The sequence below is a fragment of the Elephantulus edwardii genome, unplaced genomic scaffold, assembly GCF_000299155.1.
Source record: "Elephantulus edwardii isolate Elephantulus edwardi_28Jun2011 unplaced genomic scaffold, EleEdw1.0 scaffold00133, whole genome shotgun sequence".
Lineage (NCBI taxonomy): Eukaryota > Metazoa > Chordata > Mammalia > Macroscelidea > Macroscelididae > Elephantulus > Elephantulus edwardii.
The window spans coordinates 8,368,750-8,395,898 of NW_006399883.1; the positions used below are offsets into that span (position 1 = coordinate 8,368,750).

The following is a 27,149-nucleotide window of genomic DNA, read 5'->3' on the forward strand; positions in this document are numbered from 1 at the left end:
GAAGGCCCTCTATGAGGTGGACTGACTCAGTGACTGGGATAATAAGGATGGGAGTGTCAGAGACAGTGCGATTGACACAGGACAGAGCAGAGTTTAGGGCTGTTGTACATAGGGTCACTATGAGTCACAAGTGACTCGATGGCACATAACAACAACAACATCTTGAAAGATTTGAACTACTGTTAGAGAATGAAGGTTAAATTAATAATCAAATCTCAACCTTAACTCATTGTTGTCAAGTTGGAATTGACAATAGCTAGTGACAATAAATGACCCTCTAGAAGATTTTTGGAGACTAAATCAGATGGTAAATCAGTTCATCCTTTTCCTTCAAAGCCACTGGGGATTTGAACTACCAGAAAGAGCAACCTTTGGATTGACTACACCACCAGAGATCCCTTTTCCCTTTATTATTTGTAAATTCATTATATACATACATGTTGTTGTTATTGTTCTTAAGTGCCGTCGAGTCACAGGCGACTCACAGCGCCCCTATGAATGAAGTCCTGGACACTTCCTATATAACTTTCGTCCTTTCTCCAGGTTCATAGGGTTTCTGGAGGCAAGCTACTGTGGAAGTGGATGCCACTCCTGCTTCCAAGCTTGTTTTAATCGGGGAGCTTCACCAAACACTGTCTACCATGGGTAACAGTATTCAGCTTCACAGCAACCACGAGTTACCTCTATACAGAAAGTGGACATACCAGGGTTAACAATTAACACGTTGCTGCACACTTTTAAATTGACAACCATGCTTAGAAACACATTTTGCCATCATTTGTGGCAACGTGTTAAACATGTTGTTTTTTGTTGTTATGTGCCGTTGAGTCGTTTCCAACTCATAGCGACCCTATGCACAACAGCCCTAAACCCTGCTCTATCCTGCGCCAACCGCACCGCCTCTGACACACCCATCCCGATTACCCCCGTCACCGAATCAATCCATCTCATAGAGGGTCTTCCCCTCCTGTGCTGTCCCTCCACCCTCCCAAGCATGATGTCCCTCTCCAAGGACCCGTCCCTCCTGGCAACATGTCCAAAGTATGTCAGACGAAGCCCCAGAATCCTTGCCTCCAAGGAGTAGCTTGGTTTAATCCTCTCCAAGATGAATCTGTTTGTTTTCCTGGCAGTCCATGGTACATTCAGTACCCTTCTCCAGCACCACAGCTCAAAAGCCTCCACTCTCCTTCTGTCCTCCCTAGTCACTGTCCAACTCTCTGATGCATAACAAGCGATTGCAAATACCATGGCCTGTATCAGGCGCACCTTAGTCTCCAGAGAGACACTGTTGCTCCTGAGTACCTTAGAGAGGTCCCTAACAGCAGACTTTCCCAACGCGATACGCTTTTTGATTTCCTGACTGCTGGTGCCAAGAGTGTTGACTGTGGAGCCGAGCAAACTGAAACGGTGAACACTCTCAATCTCTTCGTCATCCATCCTGACGCTGCCAATTGGTCCAGTGGCGAGAATCTTTGTCTTCTTGACATTGAGCCTCAGTCCATACTGAAGGCTGCAGTCCTTGACCCTTCGCAGCAAGTGCATGAGGTCCTCCTCAGTTTCAGCAAGCAGGGTTGTGTCATCTGCATAACATAGCCCATCAATAATCTCATTCAATGTAAATGACTTAAGCACTAATTACGAGAAAAAGAGTAGCAGAATGGATTAAAAAATAAAGTTCTCAATATGATGCTTACAAGAGACACATTTAAGAAATGAGGAGAAATAGACTAAAAATCAAAAGGTAGAAAAAATACACCAAGGCAATGGCACCCATAAGAAAGCTGGAGTGGCAATATTAATCTTGATAGGCATTGGGATGAAAACCATCATAAGAGATAAGAAAGGGCATAACATAATGATTAAAGACACAACAGATTAAGAGGATATATCCTTAGTTAACATCTACATACATATAAAAGTAAATATAAAACAAGAAACGTCAGAGAGAAACAAGAAATTAAGGGAAGGAAAAATGGCAATAGTTTTATTTCATGGCTCAATTCTGAATATCAGTAGTCATAACAACGTAAACAGTGAATATTAATCAAACCCAAAAAAAGACTGTACTGACTTTTTAATAGGACTTGGAGGAAGATGAAGACCCAAATCATCTTATTTAATAATTAGATAAGGTTCAAACAGAAATGTTAGGAGGATATTATTTGGAATAGTGCTTGTCAAATCTTTTGACACTGCATACATACAAAATGGTATCTAAAAAGGATAGTAATCTAGGAGAGATTGGTGAATATGGAACCTGGAAAAACAAAATTATTTTATAAAACAAGAAAAATAAAACCCAATATATGAAAATATTAAATACTAAATTTTAACAAATAAATAAAATAAATTTCAAATTTAATGAAAAACTTATTCCTGTGAGCATAAACTTTGTATTAGACAGCTTTAAACAACTCCATACAATCTCTAATTGAAAATTTATAATTATATATTGAAATTCTTAATAACTAGCATGATGATAATCTGTTCACACATGTAAGTGATAAAAAATTAAAACTTTTTTACAGTCATTCAATATTTTTTAACAGTTCTAATTATATTTAAAGAATGTAACATATCTTAGTTTTCAACTGCTGATGAAATGTTCTGTGATAATGCCAATGGATTTCAAATGCAATCAAACATTTTCCTGTCAGGCGTTTTACAACAGCAGAGAAGGGCATACGATGCTAGTGTGCATCAATTCCTCAGGGCTTGAAAGCCACGTGAAAGGCCTGTATGGGGACCAGGGCAGACAATGTGCCGGTTGCACCTTCCCCTAATTCCTCATCAAAAATCTTAAAGACTGGAAAAAGTGATGCAATAGTTATATCTTGAAAGAAAATAACTGTCCTCTACAGTTAATTTGGACTCATGATGATCTCATACAAAAGAACTATACTGCACCAGGGTTGTATGGGTTGTAATCATAATGAGAAAAAGATCAATAGTTCTTTGGATTCAAACTATCAAACTTTCAGTTAGCCACCAACTGTTTAACTATTGTGATATTAGGGTTATACAAATTATCTATTAGGTTGTGCCATTATTTAGATCTGAAAACTACTGAGCTCTACTAGCCAGCCAGAACTAGTGTAAATGTTTAACTTCATTAATTTTCAGTCTTTACCCTCTGTTAATGTGAACCTAAAATTTTAAATTTTCTGTAACCCCTCTTTTTAAGCTATTTCTCACCAGTGGCAGTGACAAGAAGTTGTGCTGCAATCCCATAGGCACGTAGTGGAATCCACCAACTGTTCCACTGGAGGATGAGTAATCTCCTTTGCTGTGAATAACTGCCTCTGAAAACCCATCAGAGAGTCAGTCGACTCAACAGCACACAACAACATTATAATTTAGTTCAAAATATTGTTTCCATTTGGTTCATTTGTCCCATGAAATATATATTGTTGTTAGGTGCCGTCAAGTAAGACGCATAGCAACCCTATGACCAAATGATCTGAACACTCTCCCTCTCCCATGCCAACTTCACAAACTCTGACACGCTTAAGCCCAATGCTACAGTCACTGTATCAGCACACTTGGTTGAGGATCTTCCTGTCTTTCACCATCCCTCCACCTTTCCAAGCATGATGTCCATCTCCAAGCAATCAGTTCTCCTAGTAACATGCTCTAAGTATGTGAGTCAAAGCTTCATTTTTTTCTCCAAAAACACACTGGCTGCACCTTCTCCAAGACCTATCTGTTTTGTGGTGATTTTTTGTGGGGTTTTTTTTCAGTCCAAGGGATACTCAGCACTCTTCTCCAACACCACAATTAAAAGCCATCAATTCTTTTTCTGTCATCCTTAGTCACTGTCTAGCTCTCAGATGCATAGCAAGGGACTGAAAAGACGATGGCCTGAATCAGGCATACTTCAGTCCTCAAACTGATATCATTACTCAATAATTTGGGGAGGTCCCTGACTACAGACTTTCCCAGGGCAATACATTTTCTCTCTTGACTGCTGGAACCAAGTGTACTGATTGTGGATCCAACTAAGATGAAGTCCTTGACAATCCTAATCCTTTCTCCATCTTTCCTGATGTTGCCTATTGTTCCAGTGATGAGGATTTTTGTTTTCTTGACATTGAGATCCAATACCTATTGAAGGCTATAGTGTTTAATCTTCTACAGCAAGTGCTTCAAGTTCTCATTTTTAGCAACCAAAGTTATATTATCTATAATGAAGGTAATTGTTTGGCAAATCCAATCCTGATGTCACATTTTTATTCAGAGTCCAGTTTCTCGAATAATTTGCTCAGCATATAGATTAAATAGGTATGGTAAGAGGATACAAACCTGACACACATTTCCTAATTTTAAACTATGTAGTTCCCTTGGTCTGTTTGCTCAACAAACTCTTGGTCTAGGTGTAGGTTTTGCAAGAGCACAATCAAATGTGGAATTTCCAGAATACTCTATATGGATATAGAATACAGTCTATATAGATAATATAGAAGTGTTTTAATTTCTAAATATTTGAGAAACTTGTCATTAATTTACAGTTTAATTGAACAATGGCCAGAAAACATTATGTATGATTTCAATACTTAATAGTTTGTTGAGATTTAGTTGGTTTAGTTTCTCTAAACATTCTGTATGTAACTAAAAAAGAATGCACATGCATACTCTGCAGATTTTCAAGGAAGTTAGGTTCTGAGTATTTCTATTAGGGCAAGACTGATAATTCTATTTTTGAAATCTAAAAATCAACCAATCAATCAGCCAACAAAAAAGACCAATGAAAAGAATTGTCAACCCAGATCCTAGTATTCCAGGAAAATGTCCTTGATAAATGGAAGCAAAATTAAGACAATCTCAAATGGATGAAGAGAATTTGTTACTAATGAACCTACCTTAGGAGTGACTATGCCATAAAAAATAAAGTTTACAGAAAGATTCATGACAACAAACAAATAAAAACAGCCTAAACATCCATCAGGTGATTAATGATTAAAAAACAATGTGATTATAAGGTATTCCTCTCCCCACCCCCACTCAGCTGCCTGACTCTCCCTCCTTCCCTCAGAGGATGTCCCCTTTCAGATCAACCTCACTCTGCTCTAGGAGCTGCTAGGCTACAAGTCCCCAAGTGGATTGCATATTCTCTGCTTCTGCCACCTGTGGAGGTTCAAGGGGGAAAAAAAAATTCAAGTGCACTGCCCTAAAATTAATTATAATTAAACTGTTATAGATACTTTCGGTTACTCACTCAGGTTAAATAAGGCATCATTTCCGGATGCTCCAGGAATAAATATGTGTGAAAAAAAATGGAACAATTACATTTTTATAGGAGGTTACTCTTCCTCTGCACAATTCTATGTAACATTCACAGTCTTTGTCTCCCTGCACTGCTGCACTGCAGCTCTTTTACTTTATGTTGGTTACACAAACTTCTCTTGGGATAGTCGGAAACTTCCCATGATTGACTCTTGTTGCCACATTCTTTTTAAATTTTATCATTTATTCTTTTTATTTTTTAAATTAATTTTAATGAACATTTACAGATATTTTGGATTTTCATTCATTCATTGTTGCACTTTTCTCTCTCCTCCCACCCCCACTTTGCTCTTCTCTTTGAAAAGTAAAAGAAAAATTCCCTCATTGGTATACAATCCCCACCCCCACACCCCACCACCACCCCCATCCCAAACATACTCCACTCTGCAACCTTCATTCTGGACTCACAATAATCATAATTCCCTATAATATATTGCTTTTAAACTGTTCTCTCCCTCATCTGTTTCAATGTAGTATACATAATTCATCCAGTTTTTCTCATTCTTACCCCAACCCTGATGTCAGTCCCATTCTACAGCAGTGGCACTATGCAGTGTTTGTCCTTTTGTGACTGAGATATTTCACTCATTGTTGCCACTTTTTTGTGGTTGTTGAGAACTTCAGTTTGGGCTAAAGCTCTTACAGATATTAAAGTAGCAATCAGTTACAACATAATTCAGGAACTTAGGCCTTGCAAGCTTATAGGTGTGAACTGTTATTTTAGCTTGGTGACCAGTATGGGATCCCTAAATTTATCTGTGATTTCTGGATTTTTCAATATATTCTTTGGGGAGGAAATATCTGGTTTGTATACAAGGAGATCAGCTTACACAGTCATCAAATACTACAACTTCCCATGGGCAAGGAAATATCCCACCTGCTGCTGGAATATAATTAAAGGGATAAATACACTGTGTGAAATATATGTCTATATTATGATCTGTTGACAACATCTTGAAAAGCAATAATTTGTTTCTATAATATTTTTTCAATTAATTGGGATCCAGATCTCCTATTCTTGTTTTATGAGAAGTTTACCTTACTACTCCATTATTTTTACTGCTTTAGTTCATGACAAGAATTGTCAATATGAGAATGTATAGCCTTAAAACCACCATCTTAATAAAGAAGTTGAAAGAAAGAAAAATCAACCAACAAAACAAACCAAAAAACCCCAAAAAAACCCAACCTCATGTACACCCATGTTTATTGCTGCTTTGTTGACAATAGCAAAGAGCTGGAAACAACCCAAGTGCTCATCAATAAACGAATGGATAGAGAAGCTGTGGTATAGTCACACAATGGAGTACTATGCTGCACTGAAAACCAAAGAGCTCATGAAATAATATGCAATATTAAATAATACGGAAAATGGATGACCCTGGAAGATATTATGCTGAGTGAAATATCTCAGTCACAAAAGAACAAATACTGCATAGAGCCACTGTTGTAAAATGGGACTGACATCGGGATTGAGGGAAGACTGAGAAAGAGGGATAATTAACGTACACTACATTGAAACAGATGAGGGAGAGAACTGTTTAAAAGGGTTATATAACAAGGTATTATTGCCATGACAGGAGTCCAGAATGAAGGCTGCACAGTGGAGTGGACTTGGGGGGAGGGATTGTATAACCATGAAATAATTTTTCTTTTATCTTTCACTTTTCAAAGAGAAGAGCAAATTTGGGGGAGAGGGTGGACAGGGAGAAAAGTACAATGAATGAATGGAAACCTTGTAAACTCTGTAAACATTCATTAACAAAAAAAAGGAAACCAAACCACCACAAATAAAAAAAAAACAACCTCACACCAAAACCCCAAACCCCAATGTGATTATACACTGGAATTTCATTCCAAAATAAAAAGTAACTAAATGCTGTACATACTAAACATATATTAATTTAGTCAACATTATTCATACAACTGGAATAATAAAGCATGTGGCTTTTCCAATGCAACTTTTTCACCTAGGCTTATGTTAGCTGGGTTAATATTGGTTTTTAATGGGAACACAAGAAAACATCTTTCTAGTATTCTCTTTCAGCCAGGATCCATCTCACACCAGCAATGACATCTCTTGTTTCACAACACCTTTGGAATTCAACTTGGATTTCTGGCAGTTCCTTCCCCATGGCTGCTCCAGCAGTTTTAAAAATAAACTTCAGTTTTCATATTATATTAATAATTTCTGCATTCTGTTGAGTCAGGGGTTTTTTGGAAGGGGCACTCATATATACTTGTTCCAGTTGGCTAGCCTATTAGCTGTCTTCCAAGTATTTTTTCAACACAGATGAGTGAGAATGTCTCGAGTTGCATCTGTTTGCTGGAAGACATCAACTGATATTTTCCCTTATCCTAGAGCCTTATTTTTTCCTAGTGCTTTCACTGCAGTTTGAATTTCCTTCAGTATTATGTATTCTTGAGCACATGTGTACAACTTGATATTAGGGGACAATATTACATATACTACTTGATGTTAGGAAGTATCTTGAATGATAATCCAAGAAGCATCAAAAGAAGATGGAAGGAACACATAGATTTAATGTACCAAAAAGAACTGACTGACACAGAACCATTTCAGGAAGCAGCATATAATCAAGAACCAATGGCAATAAAGGAAGTTGTTCAAGGCCCCAGGAATTGATGGAATACTAATTGACATATAGATCAATTGTTAACAAAACAAATGTAGCCCTAGATGTGCTCATCAGGTTGTGCTAAGAAATTTGGATCACAGCTATCCGACAAATGACTGGAAGATATTTATATTCTCATTGCCAAAAAGGTAATCTAACAGAGTGTAGAAATTACTGAACAATATTGTTGTAGTAGTTAACAACAATAACATCAACAGAGAGAGAGAGATCAGCTGGCCCAGTAAAGAGACAACGATGTGACCAAGACAAAGTTGGGTGACTTTTAGTTCGCGGCCCTCAGGCCAGTCTTTCATTGCTTTTGTTCAGACATTCCTCTAGGTCGTATAGCCCTGGTGTATAAGTTGCCGTCCTGCGGTCACTTGTGGTTGTTGTGAGGCTGAACACTGTGACAAGGATGTGTTAAATGCGTTAATGGTTGGCTACCCAATGCGGACTGAGAGTGGGGTGGAGCTCCCCGAATAAACAAGCATGAAAGGAGGAGTGGCATCCACTTCCATAATAGCTTGCCTCTGGAAACCCTATGAACCTGGAGAGAGGATGAAAGGCACCCAAGCGTCGAGGACTCTCCTTCACAGGGTCGCTATGAGTCGCCTGCGACTCGATGGCACTTAACAACAACAACAACAACAGTTGTTATGTGCCATCAAGTCGCTTGCGACTCATAGTGACCCTATGTACAAGAGCTCTAAAATGCTCTTCAATCCTGTGCCAATCTAGCCATCTCAAACACACTCATTCCCACTGCTCCAGTCACAGAATCGATCCATCTCATCGAAGGTCTTCCTCTCCTTCGCTGTCCCTCCATTCTGCCAAACATGATGTCCCTCTCCAAGGACCAGTCCCTCCTTGCAACATGCCCAAAGTATGTCAGACGAAGCTTCAGAATCCTTGACTCCAAGGAGCATTACGGCTTCACCTTCTCCAGGACAAACCTGTTTGTTCTCTTAGCAGTCCATGATATACTCAACACTCTTCTTCAGCACCACAGCTCAAAGGCATCAATTCTCTTTCTATTAACCCTATTCACTGTCCAACTCTCTGATGCATAGCACATAACTGCGAAGACTATAGCCTGGATAAGGTGCACCTTAGTCTCCAATCTGACGTCATTGCTCTTCAGTACTCTTGAGAGGTCCCTCACAGCTGACTTTCCCAATGCAATTCGTCTCTTGATTTACTGGCTGCTGTTACCAAGAGTGTTGATTGTGGAGCCAAGTAAACTAAAACTGTTAACTATCTCGGTCTCTTCACCATCCACACTGTTGCTGCCAATTAGCCCAGTGGTGAGATGCAAATATATTGTATAATTAAACTAAACAAATCTAATTTTTGTTACTTGACAATTGTTGCTGTTATGTGCCACTGAGATGACTACAACTTATAGGTACCCTATGAACAACAGATGAGAACCGTGCCCTACACTGTGCCAGCCTCACTATCTCTGATATACAGGAGCACATTTTTACAGTCACTGGCTCAATCCATCTCGTTTAGGGTCTTCATCTTTTTTGCTCATCCTCCATCTTTCCAACTATGTTGTCCTTCTCTAAGGACTGGCCCCTCCGAACAACATGCCTAAAGTATGTGACACCATCCTTGCCTTTAAAGAGCACCTTTCTTGAAGACATAGCTGTTTGTTCTTTAGGCAGTCCATAAGAAGTTCTCTTCTCCAACAGCAAAACTCAAAGGTTTCTATAATCTTCTATCATTCTTAGTCACTGGTCAACTTTCAGATGCATAGAAAGGAACTGAAAAGGCCATGGCTTGAATAAGGCAAATCTTAGTCCTAAAACTGGTATCATTGCTCTTCAATAATTTTGAGAGGTTCCTGACTGCAGACTTTCCCAGTACAATATGTCTCCTGATTTCTTGACAGCTGGTACCAAAGGTGTTGATTGTCTATCTGAGTAAGATGAAATATCTGACATCTTCAGTCATTCCTCCATCTATCATGATGTTGCCTATTGGCCCAGTGATGAAGATTTTTGTTTTCTCAATGGACTTTGATCTTCTGAAGTGGTGGTTTAAGGCACTTTTCACAAGCAAGGTTGTGTGATCTGTCTAACGTAGGCTGTGATGAGTCGTCCCCCAGTCTTGATGTCACATTCTTCTTTTTATAGACAAGTTTCTCAAATAATTTGCTCAGTATACAGTTTGAATACTCATGGAGAAAAGATAGATTCTGATGCACACCTTTCTTGATTTTAAACCATTCAGTGTTCCTTTGCCCTGTTTGGACAACAGCCTCTTGGTTTAGGTCTAGGTGTCACATGAGCACAATAAACTGTTCTGGGATTCCCATTCTCCTCAATGTTAGTCATAATTTGTTGTGATCAACAGTCAAATGCCTTTGCATAGTGAATAAAACACATACAAACATCCCTCTTGTATTATCCACTTTCAGCCAAGATCCATCTGACATCAGCAATGATAGCTTTTGTGCCACAGCCTCTTCTAAATACAGCCTGAATTTCTGGCAGTTTTCTGTTCTAGCCATTTAAAAATAATCTTCAGCAAGATTTTGCTTGCATGTGTTATTAATGATATTCTTTAACATATTCCACATTCTTCTGAATCATCATTTTTGGGAATGCGAACAAATACGGATCTCTTCCAGTTGGCTGGCCAGGTAGTTGTCTTCCAAATTTCTTGGCACAGTCTGGTAAGAATATCCAAGGCTGCGGCTGTTTGTGGAAATATTTCAACTGATACACCTGGGGCCTTGGATCTTGCCACTGCCTTCCTTTACTACCACTGATTTTTCATTCTATGCTTCTCAGATGATATTTGTTGTTAGCTGATGTTATATCACCTCTGACTGACAGAAACCTCCTGTATAACATAATTAAATAGTTCCCACCCATGAGTCACCATCATGATGCCTGATTGTATTTGAGCCTATTATTGCCAACTATTTTGTCAATTCATCTCACTGAGGGTTTCTTTTGTTTTTTTGCTGACTCTATAAAAAATATATCTTCTAACAAATAATCTTTCCTAATGGCATGTCCAAAGTAAGCTGAAACTTTGCCATCTGCTTTTAAGAAATATTCTCGTTACACGTTAAAGACTGATTTATTTGTTCTTCTGGCAGTTCATGGTATAGCCAATATTCTTCACCAATAATCCAATTTGACTCTATCAATTATTTTCTTTTTCTTCCTTTTTCACTGCTCATTTTAAAAACTATAGCTTAGATCAGACACACCTTAGTCATGAAATGCTATCTTCACTTCTTAAAACTTTAAAGAGATCTTTTCCAGTATTTTGTTGTTGTTGTTGTTGTTGTTATGTGCCATGGAGTCAACTGCGACTCAAAACAACTCTATAAACAGAAGCTCTGTATCCTGCTCTATCCTGAGCCAGTCTCACTGTAACCTGCTCCGGTTACCCCAGTTATTTTGTCAATCCATGTCCTCTGGGGTCTTCCTCTCCTGCACTGACCCTCTACACTTCCAAGCATGATGTCTCTTCTCCAAGGACTAGTTCCTCCTGGCAACATGCTAAGAATATTGTAAGATAGTTTCAAAATCCTTGCCTCCAAAGATCAAAGTGGCATCATTCACTCTGTAATAGGCCTGTTTGTTTTCTTGGCAGACCATATTATGTTCAATATTCTTCTCCAGCAACACAAAGCAAAGACATTGATTCTTCTTCTGTCATCCTTACTCACTGTTCACAGCTTGATACACAGCAAGTATTTCAGTCCAGTGTAAAATGTTATTTGATTGAATCCCTGATGTCTATTTCCTTGGGCAATGTTGATTAAAAGAGAATGATATTGTTCATCATTTAATTTTTCTCCCTCTTTTGTGATAGTTTATTGCTCCAACTATGAGAATATTTATCTTATTTATGTACAGACATAATGCACAGTGAAGGAAGTAGTCTTTCATCATCAGCAGTGTTTTAAATTGTATCCATCTTTTGGCAAACAAGACTGTACGAATATACATAGTCTACATATTGCAAATAGTTGGTGAGCCTTCCTCTAATCTTGATGATACTTTCTTTTTCATACAACCCAGCTGCTCAGATTCTTTGTTCAGCATATGATTTTAATAAAGTAAAATAATAAAATCTTACTGTGTGCTTTTCTATTCTGAAATACAAAGCATCTTTTTATTCTATTTGAACAACTGTCTCTTGTTTCATATATAGGTTCCAAACAAGCACAATTAAAAGTTATTATTTCTCATTCTTTGTAATGTTCTCCATAATCTGTCAAATTTCTTTGGGTAGTTGATAAAACACATGTAAATATATTTCTAGCATTCCCTGCTTTCAGTCAAGATCCAGTCAACATCAGCAGTCATATAGTCCCTATCCCCTTATAAATCCAGTTTGAACTTCAATTACAAATCACATATTACATATATGGATTATAATGTAAACATATGGATAAATCATAGTCACATTTTAATTTTAACCATGCAAAATTTTTTAAAAATGTAAAGTAAATGGAGAGTTCCTTACTATGACCAAGAGTAGAACAAAGGCAGGATAAACATATGGAAACGGAAATTGCTCATGGATTTAAATTTGGCAAATCTATTTTATCTTTATTGGCCTCTGTGTTTTTATCTATAAATTGAAAGCTTAGATTTTGTTTTTGTTAGGTACACTGAGTTACCTAGGACTCTCAGTTACCCTATGAACAACAGATCTGAACCTTGCCCTATCCTAAAACATTATCATCTCCATCTTCTTCAAGCCCATTATTGCAGTCACTATTTCAATCCATCATTGAGGGTCTTCCTTCCTTTAATTGACCTTTCTCCAGCATGTCTTTTTTCAAGGACCAACTGACTCCTGAGAACATGTCCAAAGTATGGGAGACAAAGTTTAACCATCCTTACCTGTAAAGGGTACCCTGCCTTCAAGGCAGATTTATTTGTTCTTTTGGCAGGGAGGCCATAGCTTCTTGAATACTCTTCTCTAATACCACAATTCAAAAGCATCAGTTCTTCTGCTATCTTTATTCACTGTCCAACTTTCAGATACTCATGAAGAAAATGAAAATGTCATGTACACTTTAGTTTTTAAAACTGAAACTCTTGCTCTTTAGCATTTTGGAGAGGTCCTTAATAGCACATTATCCCAAAGCGGTACATCTTTTGATTTATTGACTCCTTTTACTCTAAGTTGGCAGTGGATCCAAGTAACATAAATTCACTGGCAATGTCAATCTTTTCTGCATTTATCATTATGTTGCCTATTGGATCAGTAGTGAAGATTTTTTTTCGTTTTTATTTAAATGTAAGTTTACACAGACTTAGGGTTTCCAGTCAATCATTGTTACACTTTTCTCCCTGCCCACCCCTCTCCACCCCAGTTCACTCTTCTCTTTGAAAAATAAAAAAGAAAAATTCTTTCACTGTTATACAATTGCCCCCATCCTCAGTCCACTTTACTATGCAGCTCTTATTCTAGACTCCTATCATGCAAATAGTACCTAACCATATATCTCTTTTAAACAATTCTCTCCCTCATCAGTTTCAATGCAGTGTAGATTATTTATCCCCACTTCTCTTAGTTTCCCCCCAAAACCTGATGTCAGTCCTGTTTTATAACAGTGGTATTATGCAGTATTTGTCCTTTTGTGACTGAGGCAGTTCACTCAGCATAATGTCCTTCAGGGTCAACCATTCTGTATAATATTTCATGAGTTCCATGCTGCATAGTATTCCATTGTGTGAATATACCAAAGCTTCCCTATCCGTTTGTTGATGGGCACTTGGGTTGTTTCCAACTCTTTGCTATTGTGAACAAATCTTCAATAAACATGTTGTTGTTGTTGTTGTTGTTATGTGCCGTCAAGTCGCTTGTGACTCATAGCGACCCTATGTACAATAGCCCTAAACTCTGCTCTGTCCTGTGCCAATCTCACTGTCTCTGACATAACCATCCTGATTACCCCAGTCACTGAATCAATCCACCTCAGAGGGCCTTCTCCTCCTGCATCTACCCTCCACCCTCCCAAGCAGGATGTCCTTCTCCAAGGACTGGTCTCTCCTTACAACATGACCAAAGTATGTCAGACGAAACCTCAGAATCTTTGCCTCCAAGGAGCAGCCCAGTTTAACCCTCTCAAGGATGAATTTATTTGTTTTCTTAGCATTCCATGGCACCCTCAATACTCTTCTCCAACACCGAAGCTCAAAGGCATCAATTCTCCTTCTACCCTCCCTAGTCGTTGTCCAACTCTCTGATGCATAACAAGTGATTGCAAAGACCATGGCCTGTATCAGACACACCTTAGTCGCCAGAGAGACACCATTGCTCTTGAGTACTTTAGAGAGTTGTCTAATAGCCGACTTTCCCATTGCAATATGTCTTTTAATTTCCTGGCTGCTGGTGCCAAGAGTGTTAATTGTGGAGCCAAGCTGATTAAAGCTGTGAACAGTCTCACAGGTGTGCATTTATCAGCTTGGGTGGCAGTTCTGGTTTCTTTAGGGTATGTTTCCAGTAGTGGAATTGCTGTGTCAAATGGTATCTCTATTTGCAACTTTTTGAGAAAGCACCATACTGCCTTCCATAGTGTTTGTACCATTTTACACTCCCAACAACAGTGAATAAGGGTTCCAGTTTCTCCACAACCAGCATTTGTTGTTTGCTGCTCTGTTAAATTTTGCTATTCTTACTGGAGTGAGATGAAATCTCATAGTTGATTTGATTTGCATCTCTCTTAGAGCCAGAGATTTTAAACATTTCTTCATATGTTTGCCAACTTAATGTCTTCTTTGGTGAAGTGTCTATTCATATCCTGTGCACATTTTGCAATTGGGTTGTTTACCTTTATCTTGCTGTGGTGCTTGAGTATTCCATAAATTTTAGTCTCTTATCAGACATGTAATAATAAAATATTTTTTCCCAGTCTGTGGCTTCCCTTTTTACACCACTGGAGAAGATTTTGGATGTGCATAGAAGGTCCCATTCATCTATTTTATCGTGTCCTGGTTATAGGGTTTTCAGGATGCTCGGAAGACTGTTCATGTTGTAGATTAGAGCTTCTAGAGTTCTTCCAATCTTTTCTCTGATGAAGTTTATAGTCCCTGGTTTTACTCCTATATCCTTGATTCACTTTGAGTTGTTTTTTGTGTATGGTGTGAGGTGTGGGTCTTGCTTGAGTTTTCTCCAGATAGTTTACCAATTTTGCCAACACCATTTGTTATAGAGGCTGTCTTTTCCCCAGTTAACTGATTTCATGTCCCTGTCAAAAATCAGTTGACCATAGGTAGATGGGCTGATTCCTGGGTTCTCAATTCTATTCCATTGATCTATGTGTCTGTCATTGTACCAGTACCACACTGTCTTGACCAAGTGGTAAAGATTTTTGTTTTCTTGACGTTGAGATGTAGTCTAGATTGAAAGATAAAGTCTTTTATCTAGTTAGTGTTCAAGTTTTCATCACTTTCTTTTTTTATAATTTAATTTTACTAATTTTAATGAACATTTACAGAGATTTTGGATTTCCATTCATTAACTGTTGCACTTTTCTCCATGCCCACCCCTCCCCCCAAGTTCACTCTTCTCTTTGAAAACTAAAAGAAAATTCCTTCATTGATATACAATTCCCCCTCCCCCTGAGTACACTTTCTTAAAGCAAAATTGTGTCATTTGCATAACTCAGGTTACTAATGAGTCTTCCTTCAATCTTGATGTCATATACTTCTTCATATAACCCAGCTTCTTAATTTGCTTAGCATACAGAAGGAATAGGCATGGAGAAAGGATATAACCAGGTACACACCTTTCCTGATTTTAAATCAGCACTCTCTTGTTCTGTTTAAACAATTGCTCCTTGCTCTCTGTATAGGTTTCACATAAGCACCATGAAGCATTTAGGGATTTTCATTCTTCTTAATGTCAACCATAATTTGTTATGATGCATATGATGCATATATTCAAATGCACAGATAATAAAACACAAGTTAACATCTTTCTGGTATTTTCTGCTTTCAGCCAAGACTCATCTGACATCAGAAACTAAATTCTTCATGCTATGGCCTCTTCTGACTTCAGTTTGAATTTCTGGCAATTCTCTGTCAATATATTGTTCCAGTCACTTTTTTTTCATAATCTTCAGCAAAAATTTTCTTGCACATAATATTAATGACATTTCCACAATGTTACTGTCAGTCTAGATCGTTTTTGGAATGGGAACAAATATGGATCTCTTCCAGTGGTTGGCCAAATATCTGTTGTCCAAATTTCTTGGCATAGACTAATTAACACAATGAGGACTGTATGTTGAAACGTCAATTGGTATTCCTTCATATCTTGGGGTCTTCTTTTTTGCCAATGCCTTTAGTGCAGCTTTCAGTGTCTTCCTTTTTTACCACTTGGTCTTGATTATGCTACTTTTGGAAACAATTCCAGGTCAACCAATTCTTTTTTGTACAGTGACTCTGTATTCCTTCCATCTTCTTTTGATGCTTCCTGAATCATTCAAGATTTTGCCCATAGAATCCTTCAATTATGTAACTCAAAGTGAGAATTCCTTTTCAGTTTACCTTGAGAAATGCCAAACAAGGTCTTTCCTTTAGATTTTCTGATTTTAACTCTTTTCACATTTCATTGTAATACTTTGCTTTGTCTTTTCGAGCTGCTCTTTGAAATCTCTGCTCATCTATCTTACTTCAGAATTCCTTCTCTTTGTTTTGGCTTCTCTGTAGAGCCTAGAACAAGTTTTAGGGTCTCTTTTGACATTACTTTTTATCTTTTCTTTCTCCTCTGTAATAACATTTTGTTTTCTTCACAGATAATGTCTTTGATGTCATCCCACAACTCTCTGGTCTTTGGTCATTCATATCAAATGCATCAAATCTATTCTTGAGAAAGTTTATAAATTTAGGCAGGATAAACCAAAGACCATTATCTTGTCTCCCTATTGCTGCTGTGACAAGACTCAAAAGTGAGGAGAAACATCCAATAATAGTGAATTCTACTCCTTCCTACTGTAAAAACTAAATGAAGAGATGCATGTATTCCTCTCTATCAAAATTTTCAGCAAATAGCTGGAACCCTACAAATAGTAACTTATCAGTTGCATGGGGTTATTATCCTCTTAGAGTCAAACCATACTAGCTGGTACATCACCTTCACAAAGCAGCACTCCTCTAACCTCTTCCTCCCCCCGCATTACTCCCCAGTGCTGGTATTTACACAGCAGACACTCTTCATCTCAAAGAATTTATATATGTTGGCCCTTGTGGCTTGGCCCTTGCCAGCTGTAAACAGATCATGAAACAGAAGGCAAGGCCTTGAAGCAGGTCACATACAAGGGGTCATATACTAAATGACAAAGACTGCTGCAGAGCAGGGAGAAAAAAGACAATTTTATAAAAATGGATCTAGACAAAAGGCTAGCCACAAACTAGGGGGAGATAAAAGAAATTGCTACCTACTACACAGCATACAAGTACTTGAATAGCAAAATGTAAAAAGCCAAAAGAGAAAACTTAGGCAGTAACACAGAATATTTTCATGATTTTGTGGTAAGCAAATGTTTCCTTAACAGGGTATATGAAGCATCTACATGACATTCAATTTATGAACTCTGCTCATTAAACACCACCATTAAGCATAAAAAAAGATAAAATACTCAAATAAGCAATCAATTAAAACACACAGGCAACTTTTATAAGACCAACAAAGATCTTATCTACAGACTATACAAACATATAAGGCACACAGACACAGTATAACCAGAGTATTCCTTGGAGGCAAAGATGGTGAAGCTCCATCTCCCATACTTTGGACATGTTGATAGGAGAGGCTTTTCCTTGGAGAAGGACGTCATGCTTGAAAAAAATGGAGGATCAGCAAAGAAGAGGAAGATGCCTAAGGAGATGGATTGACACGGTGAATGCAGCAATGTGTGTTAGACATGACGAAGATGGCAAGGATGGGACAGAGTTAAGATGTATTAGACAACATCTAACAGCAAGATGCATGGACATTATTTTCTAACAGAAATGAAATCAACACACCACAACAAGATAAAGGTAAATAATCCAACAGAAAAATGGGCACAGGATATGAACAGGCACTTCACCAAAGACGACATTCAGATGGCTAACAAGCACAGGAAGAAATGCTCAAAATCCCTAGCCCTAAGAGATGCAAATTAAAACAACTATGAGATATCATCTCACCCCAGTCAAAATAGCAAAATTTAACAGAACAGCAAGCAACAAATGCTGGCGAGGTTGTAGAGAAACTGGAACCCTGATTCACTGTTGGTGGGAGTGTAAAATGGTGCAACCCCTGTGGAAAGCAGTATGGCGCTTTCTCAAAAAGTTGCAAATAGAGATCCCATTTGACCCAGCAATTCCACTACTGGGAATATACCCTGAAGAGACCATAGCTGACATCCAAGCAGATATATGCACACCCATGTTTATTGTAGCTTTGTTCACAATAGCAAGGAGTTGGAAACAACCTAAGTGCCCATCAACAAACGAATGGCTAGAGAAGCTGTGGTATATTCGCACAATGGAATACTATGCTGCATTAAAAAACAAGGAACTCATGCAATATTATTCAAAATGGTTGACTCTGGAGAACATTATGCTGAGTGAAATATCCCAGTCACAAAAGGACAAATATTGCATGATGCCACTGTTGTAGAATGGGACTGTCCTCGGGGTTGGGGAGAGACTGAGTAAGATGGGTTCAATAATGTATACTGCACTGAAACAGAGGAGGGAGAAAACTGTTTAAAAGAGATATGTGACTAGGTATTTCTGTCATCACAGGAGTCTAGAGCGAGGGCTACATGGTGGAGGGGACCGGGGGGAGGGTTTGTAAAACAATGAAAGAATCTTTTCTTTTACTTTTCCATAATTTTTGACTCATGTACTTATAACTTGTTAGTCAAATGTGTGTCTTCTAGGTTGCAACACCCCCATGATACATCTTCAAGGATATGAACATGTACGGCTAAGCACAATTAATAACAGTGCATCTAAATTCCAAAATAAATCTCCATAATAGTAAAAAAAAATGAAATCAACAGAAAGAACATCAATAAGAACAAAGACCATTAATAACAGAATGAAAATCAACAAGAATATTCCCATAGTGTTAACAGAAATATTCATTAGCAATGAGGACAAGGGGAACTTCCGGGTGCTAGAACATTCTATTTCTCCAACTAAACCAAGTTTTATGACTGTTTCTTATAATAACTCCCTGAGCTTTAACTCATTTTGTGGGCTTTAAGTATGGGATAATTCCCATTACATTCTTTAGAAGCCCTTCCTACCCATCTCAGCAGCATCGTCTACTAGTGGCCGAGCATTTCTGTGTAGTCCTCCTGCCCATAAACTCCAGTCCATCCTGAAGTTTCTCCTATGTACTTTCTTCTGTGAGAAGTCTCCCTGACTGAGTACCAATCCCAGAGCTGTTAATTGCTCTCTGGGTAGCATTAGCACTGTCTTCAAGGGACTTCAATGAGGACTATGTAAGTTTTAACAGGAAAAAAGTACAAGCTGTTTTCCTCATTGTTATCAGCAAAAAGACTCCTTATCATGCTAATCTACTTAAGTCTTGATTTCCCCATACATTCCACATTCTTTACCAGGGCACATGAGAAGCCTCAAAGATCCACACCTGGCACTAGGCATGCTCACAGGACTCAGGTTTGCACTGACCACTGATGTCACAGCTGAGTACACAAAAACAAGTGGGCACAAAGCCAGCTGGGACAAGACAAAGGGGCTTGTGTCACAGCAAAGCCTCTGCACAGGCAGCCTTTAGCTTCCCAAGCAGGAAGTCACTGTCATACTCTGCAGCAGGGACCAAAGCAGGGAGATGTCCAGTGTCTGGCTCCCACACAGTTGTTAGATGCATTCCAAAAATAAATCATGTAAATCATGCCCTCCCAACAGCTACTTTAAGCCAGAGGTAAAATATTTTCTTAAATACTGCTGCTCTCTTCCATTTAGGTTAAAGAGAAGTGCATGAAAACTAAATCACAATGTAAAAGAACCTTTAAAGCCACTGGTGTCTTTCCAGTGAAAACAAAAGGAATCTTCATACAGATCCCGCTTTGTACATGAGTTGCTTCTTTTACTTTTTTGTTAATTTTAATGAAAGTTTACAGAGACTTTGGATTTCCATTCCTTCATTGTTGCACTTTTCTCCCTGCTCCCCTCCCCATCAATTCACTCTTCTCTTTGAAAAGTAAAAGAAAAATTCTATCATTGTTATACAATCCATCCCCTGAAGTCCATTCCACTATGCAGCCTTCATTCTGGATTCCTGTCATGACAATACCTAATCATATATCCCTTTTAAACAGTTCTCTCCCTCATCTGTTTCAATGCAGTATACATTATTTATCCCCTTTATTTCAGTCTCCTCTCAACCCCAATGTCAGTCCCATTTTATAACAGTGGCACTATGCAGTATTTGTCCTTTTGTGACTGAAATATTTCACTCAGTGTAATGTCCTCCAGGGTCACCCATTTTGAATAATATTTCATGAGTTCCTTGTTTTTCAGTGCAGCATAGTATTCCATTGTGTGAATATACCACAGCTTCTCTATCCATTCGTTTGTTGATGGGCACTTGGGTTGTTTCCAACTTTTTGCTATTGTGAACAAAGCCACAATAAACATGAATGTGCATGTATCTGCTTGGGTGGCAGTTCTGGTTTCTTTAGGGTATATTTCTGGTAGTGGAAATGCTGGGTCAAATGGTATTTCTATTTCCAACTTTTTGAAAAAGCGCCATACTGCCTTCCATAGTGGTTGCACCATTTTACACTGCCACCAACAGTGAATAAGGGTTCCAGTTTCTCCACAACCTCACCAGCATTTAATGTTCACTGTTCTGTTAAATTTTGCTATTGTTACTGGGGTGAGATGATATCTCATAGTTGTTTTGATTTGCACCTCTCTTAGAGCTAGGGATTTCGAACATTTCTTCATGTGCTTGTTGGTCATCTGAATGTCTTCTTTGGTGAAGTGTCTGTTCATATTGTGTGCCCATTTTTCAATTGGGTTATATTACTTGCTTCTAAAAAGACAGTCTTTCAGAAAAGCTTTTGTTTTTGTCAATTTCTTTGTAACTCTTTAGTCATCCACTGTGCTGTACCCTTCCTCGATATTATTTGTTCTTATCCCTTAAATGGCTTCTGAATATTTCTCTCAGATTATCACAGGGTCCACCAACTCTTACATGTAAATGGAAATTACATTACTGAAAGAAACAATACAACAAATTTATTGACAGTCACTTCTTTGTGGCTTAAGGAAGAGAAATCCATTGGACCAATTTAAAAAACACCAAAACCCACCTCATTTTTAAAAAAAAATCTATTTTACAAATTAAACAAAACTCCAATTCTTTAAGCAGGAAGGAATTCTTGAGTCTTATTTTGGGCATGCTGCCAAGAGGAACCAGTCCTTGGAGAAGGACATAATACTTGGAAGGGTAGAGGGTTAGTACAGGAGAGGAAGACTCCAGATGAGACAGATTGACACAATAACAGGGATTACGGGGGTAGGTATGTCGGAGTCAGTGAGATTGGCTCAGGATAGGACAGGCTTCAGAGATGCTGTACACAGGGTCACTCTGAGTTGGAGTCAACTCGACTGCACAATACAACCACCACAAGCATTAGGAAAGACCAGATACTAGGTGGACTAGTGACATTGGAATCCTTAGGTCATTCAAATTGTGGAAAGGCCAGTTGTCCTGCGCCATGAAGATACCTCTGGCCTCTTGGCTGATCATGAGAGAGGACTAGGAGCCTCTCCTTGGAGCCAATGAAAGACTGGGGCGAAAACTGGGGCTTTTAAAAAGTCATTTGACTTGTGGAAAGGCCAGTTCTCTTGCACTCTGGCCATTATGAGTCGCCTACAACTCAACAGCAATTAACAACAACAACATAGAGGGCTCTGTTGGCCTAGTGGACAGAAAGTGATGCTACCAAGCCAAAGGTGGATGATTTTAATCTACAGCCCTCAGGCCTGGTTTTAATTGTTTTTGGTCAAACATTCTTCTAAGTGGTATATAGCACTGGTCTGTCCATTTTCTGTAGAGGTAACTTGTGGTTGCTGTGATGCCAAACACTGTGACACTGATGTGTCAAATGTGATAATGGTTACACATGGTGACAGTGCTTGGTGGAGCTCCCTGATTAAAACAGACTTTGAAGCATGAGTGGCATCCACTTCCAAAATAACTTCCCTCCAGAAACCCTATGAACTTGGAGAAACGATGAAAGTTATACAAGTGTCCAGGTCTTTCATCCATAGGGTCGCTATGAATTACCTATGACTCGACGGCAATTACCAACAACAATGTATAAACATAGCAATAGAATATAAAACAATGCACAAATACACTTTAGAATAATGCTTAATCCTCCTGGCTAAGTATTGATAATCTTTTTGTTACGCTAAAAATCAAAATGGAGGTTGAGGCTCAACTCAGAAATCCCTATGTCAGGATGTTTCCCAGAACCAGAACTCAGAAAATTCTAATTCAGGCTATTTTCTGAAACCAGAACTCAGAAATTCCCATATTAGGATCTGTTCTAAACCCAGAAACTTTATGCATCAATGCACTACTGCAACGTCAACTCCTCTCACAACTTCCTAAAACACACTTGCTAAAATCCCTTATAAGACCCCCTAAGCCCAACCCCCAGTGCTACTCCCCTTGCTGAGTAACCCAGCACGCAATAAACTTTGAAAAATGTTTCTACCTCAGCGTGGTTCTTGGCATCGATTCGAAACACTTCACTTCTTTAGGATTGACCCAGTGACACCTATCTGTCCAGCACTGCTATCATTATCACAGTATGCAATTAGTCTTCTCTGTACAGATGATGCAAAACCACAATGTACATGACAGGCTAGCAAGGATTTCTTTGTACATTACCTTGAGAAAAGGGCATGGAGGAATGTTTTGACTTGTTTTGAGTAAATTTAAGATAATAAAAGATTTACAAAACAGATTCATTTCCAGGTGACTCTACAAAAGGACTGATCATTGGATACTATTAAATTACAAGGAAAATTAAAATACAATTTAGTTTTTAAGTTCATTATTTATTGAGTAAATCAAGGTATGTATAAGTAAAATATAAAATAATAAGAATTACTTCCCTGAATAAAAATGATCTGATTCTGAGAAAAGAGCTGAAAGATTTTACAAACAAGTCGAGCCAACTTGCTCAAAGCCAAAATCAAGGAGGTAGTTACTAGAGAAGCAAAGAGAATATGCAAACAGCCCAGGGAGCCTTTAGAAGAAAAACTGTTCCCACCATAATCAAGTGCTCATTACGAACCTAAGAAATAAGGCAACCACTCGGAATTCTGGTCCCTGCAGCAGAGGTGAAATGGAGTTGTTCTACTCTCTTCTGACAACTACTTCTTCCTCCTAGGGCATCTTAGTTAATGAAAACTACCCAGGATGTCTCCAGGGCATTCCAAGTAATGGGATTAACCTTACCAGGAAGAACCAGAACTCATGGAACTCAAACCTGCTATCCTACAAAGAAGTCAGAGCTCCTACTCTCATTCAAAGCTACTGTCACCAATCAGGACATTTCTAGTAGGCCTTGTGGAGCTGCCTTCAGAGGTGATCTGTAAGTCACACATAAATACTGGCCACTGTTCCCACAGAGTCAGACTCTGTGTCCTTATCAGGGTTCTGATGCTGGATGTTTACACAGTCAGCTGAGCAGTGATTATGAGCCTGGTGCAGTTATAAAGGGAGCAAGTGTGCAACTTCAGACCCCTTCAGTATTAATAAAGATGGCCTCCTCACCCTCTTGCTTGCAGCTACTCCTGTTTCCTTCCTAAGAATATGATATGGCCACTCTCAAAACACAGCTTTCTGGGGCCAATGGCACTATGTTCTCATGACTCTTTATCCTGGCTTACTTACACCTCAGTGCTCTCAGGTCTCCTTTGCTTCATCTTCTATTCTTCCTCCTCTAATGAAAAGTGGGGCATGCTTCAGGCTCCACCTTCAGATCCCTCTAACTCCCCAGATACTAGAATCCACTGTTGTTATGTGCTGTTGAGTTGACCACAACTCATAACAACCCTATGCACAACTGCTATGAACCCTGCCCTATCCTTAGGCAAATCTCCCAGTCTCTGACATACCTGCCCTCATTATCCCAGTAATTGCGTCAATCCATCTCATCTGGGGTCTTCCTCTCCTGGGTTGTCCCTCCACCTTTCCAAGCATGACGTCCTTCTCCAAGGACTAATCCCTCTTGGCAACATGCCCAAAGTATGTGAGATAAGAGTTTCAAAATCCTTGCCTCCAAGGAGCAGCGTGGCTTCACCTTTTCCAGGGCAGACCTGTTAGTTCTCTTGGCAGTCCATGTATGTTCAATACTCTTCTTCAGCACCACAACTCAGAGTCATTAGTTCTCATTCTGTCCTCTTTGGGCGTTATCCAGCTTTCTGATACATAACAAGTGATTGTGAAGATCATGGCCTGGATTAGACACATCTCAGTCTCTAAACTGACATCATTGTTTTTAGGTACTCTGGAGAGGTCCCTGACAGCAGATCTTTCTAATGCAATTAGTTTTTTTAATTCTTGACTGCTGGTGCCAACAGTGTTGACTGTGAAACCAAGCAAGCTGAAGCTGTTAACAATATCAATCTTTGCTCCATTTATCATGATGCTGCCAATTGGCCTTGTGGTGAGAATCTTCAATTTCTTGATATTGAACTTCAATCTATATTGAACACTATGGTCCTTGGTCCTCTATAGCAAATGCTTCAGGCCCTCCTCAGGTTCAGCAAGCAAAGTTGTGTCATCAGCATAATGCAGGCTGATGAGTAGTCTTCCAATTCTGATGGCACACCCCTCTTCATAAAGTCTAGCCTCTCAAAAGATTTATTCTGAATACAGATTGAAAAGTTAAGGAGACGGGACATATACCTGATGCACTCCCTTGTTAATTTTGAACCATACTATGCTTCCTTGCTCTGTTCTGATGACTGTCCACAAGTAGAGGTTTCATATGAGCACAATCAGGTATTCTAGGATTCCCATTCTTCTCAAGGTTAGCCACAATTTGCTGTGAAACACACAATTCACTACCAAGCCTAAGAGTATTTACTGCACAATGACTTGTGACAAAAGCACCTCCTGTGAATCCTAGACCATCTTGAACTCTGGCTCTTAAATTCTAATGTGTGTATTCCAAGCCTCCCCTCCAATGTCTTTAGGTATAGCAAACCTAAAATACATCACACAAAACTGCTCTCTTCTGTCGCTTCTCCTTCTCCCTTTAAAATTTATCTGGTCATCTTTCTCTTCTCACCTATACAAAAGCAACTGCCTCCTGCTGCTATTCTTGTCTCTCTCCTGTCCCCAGTAGCCAAACTGAGCCTTGTCCAATGTCATCCAGACTCACACAGACATCTTTCAATGCTCTCTGTGATCTGGCTCCGTCTATATCTGACCTCCTCTCCTGTCACATCAGCCTTTCTGCCACTCACACAATGTTCCATTGTTCACTATTGTCCAAAGGTCTTTCAGCTCATCCTATCCTGGGTCCATGACACTAACCTCTTTTGCCTGGTACATCATATAGATCTCCAATGAAATGTCACTCTGTATTACTACAGTGTAGATATCATTATACTTGTCTGTGGTTAGGTATCCCCACCACAACATAAGTTCCATGAGAGTAAAAATTTGTCTTGTTCACTTTATGTTCTCTTGCTTAGTTAGCCTGATGTCTTGGGATGGCCTGAGTTCCAGCATACACCAACCCATAATTGTTTGGGCAAGGGTGAAACACAACCATATAGCAAGAGTATCTACAAAGGAGATGCTGAGTTCTGTCAGAACTACATCGACAGAGAGATAAATTCAGTATAAACTCTTGACCCTATACTCTTACCTACTTGACAGAAATAGCTTGCCACTATTAAAAACAACACACAGATGGTACAAATCAGATTCCATCTGTAATATTCACTGTTACTGTTGTTAGGTGTCATCAATTTGGCTATGACTCATAACGATGCTATGAACAACAGATGTGAACCTTGTCCTATCCTGTGCCATTCTTTAGATGTTTGTCCTGTCCACTGTGAAAGTTATCATGTCAGTCTATCTTTCTGAGTCTTCCTATGTCTTTCTCAACACAATGTCTCTCTCTCTCTCCAAGACTGGTTCCTCCTAAAGATATGCCCAAATAAGAGACACAAAGTTTCAACATTCTTGCCACTAAGTAGTAGAAATTAAGGGATGCAAAATTTCACCTTTTTTGCCACACTCAGCAGCATTCTGGATACTCTTCCTTCAAGACAGATTTGTTTGTTCTTTTGGCAGTTAATGAGATATTCAACTCTTCTCAGTAACACCATAATTCAAAGACATAAATCCTTCTGTCATCCATATTAACTGTCCAACTTTCAGATGTATAGGAAGCAATTGAAAAATCTATGGCTTTGATTAGGCGCACCTTAGTCTTGAAACTGACTTACTTCTTCTTTAGTACTTTGGAGAGATTATTGGGGGAAAAAATTCATTAATTGTTGTACAATTTCCTCCCTCCCCCTGTCCTAGTCCTCTTTGCTATGCATCTCTTATTCTGGACCATTGTCATACAAATAATGCCTGATCATATATTCTTTTTAAACAGTTATTTCCTTCTGTTTGTTTTTGTTTCAATTCAGTATTCATTATTTATCCTCTCTTTTCTTAGTTTTCCCCCAACCCCATGCCAGTCCTAGTTTATGCACTATTTGTCCTTTTTGTGACAGCGATATTTCCCTCAGCATAATGTTCTCCAGGGTCAACCATGTTGTGTACTATTTTTATGAGTTCCAAAGGAATATTTTTTCTCTTTATGTTGAGATGTAATGTATATTAAAGTTTATAGTCTTTAACACTAATTCTGAAGGCATTTGGTAGAAGTGAAGTGGTATCCTGCTGGAGGGTGGAGCTGGGAAATAAGTGGCTCAAGGCACTGGGATGAGGGCAGGGACTACACTGTAGCTAATGGTCAACTCCAAAATGAGGGATTTATCTTTCACTACTCCACAAATTGCTGTCTGTCAGATACTCATCTAAGTCTAAACATTCAGATTAAGACATACTAGGAAGAAGGACTGGCCATCCACTTCTGAAATGGCAGGCCTCTGAAAACCCTATGTACAACACAACACACACAGACAAACAGAAAGGGCAACCTAGGTAGAA

The 27,149-nt window shown here is 38.8% G+C and overlaps 1 protein-coding gene and 1 pseudogene across 1 annotated transcript in view; one reads left to right on the forward strand and one right to left on the reverse strand.

The window, feature by feature from the left end:
- The window catches only part of HSF2BP (heat shock transcription factor 2 binding protein), a 287,065-nt gene that overhangs the window by 7,000 nt on the left and 252,916 nt on the right, over window positions 1-27,149 (reverse strand). The window lies entirely within an intron of this gene.
- Window positions 4,187-6,177, forward strand: LOC102844116 (annotated as a pseudogene).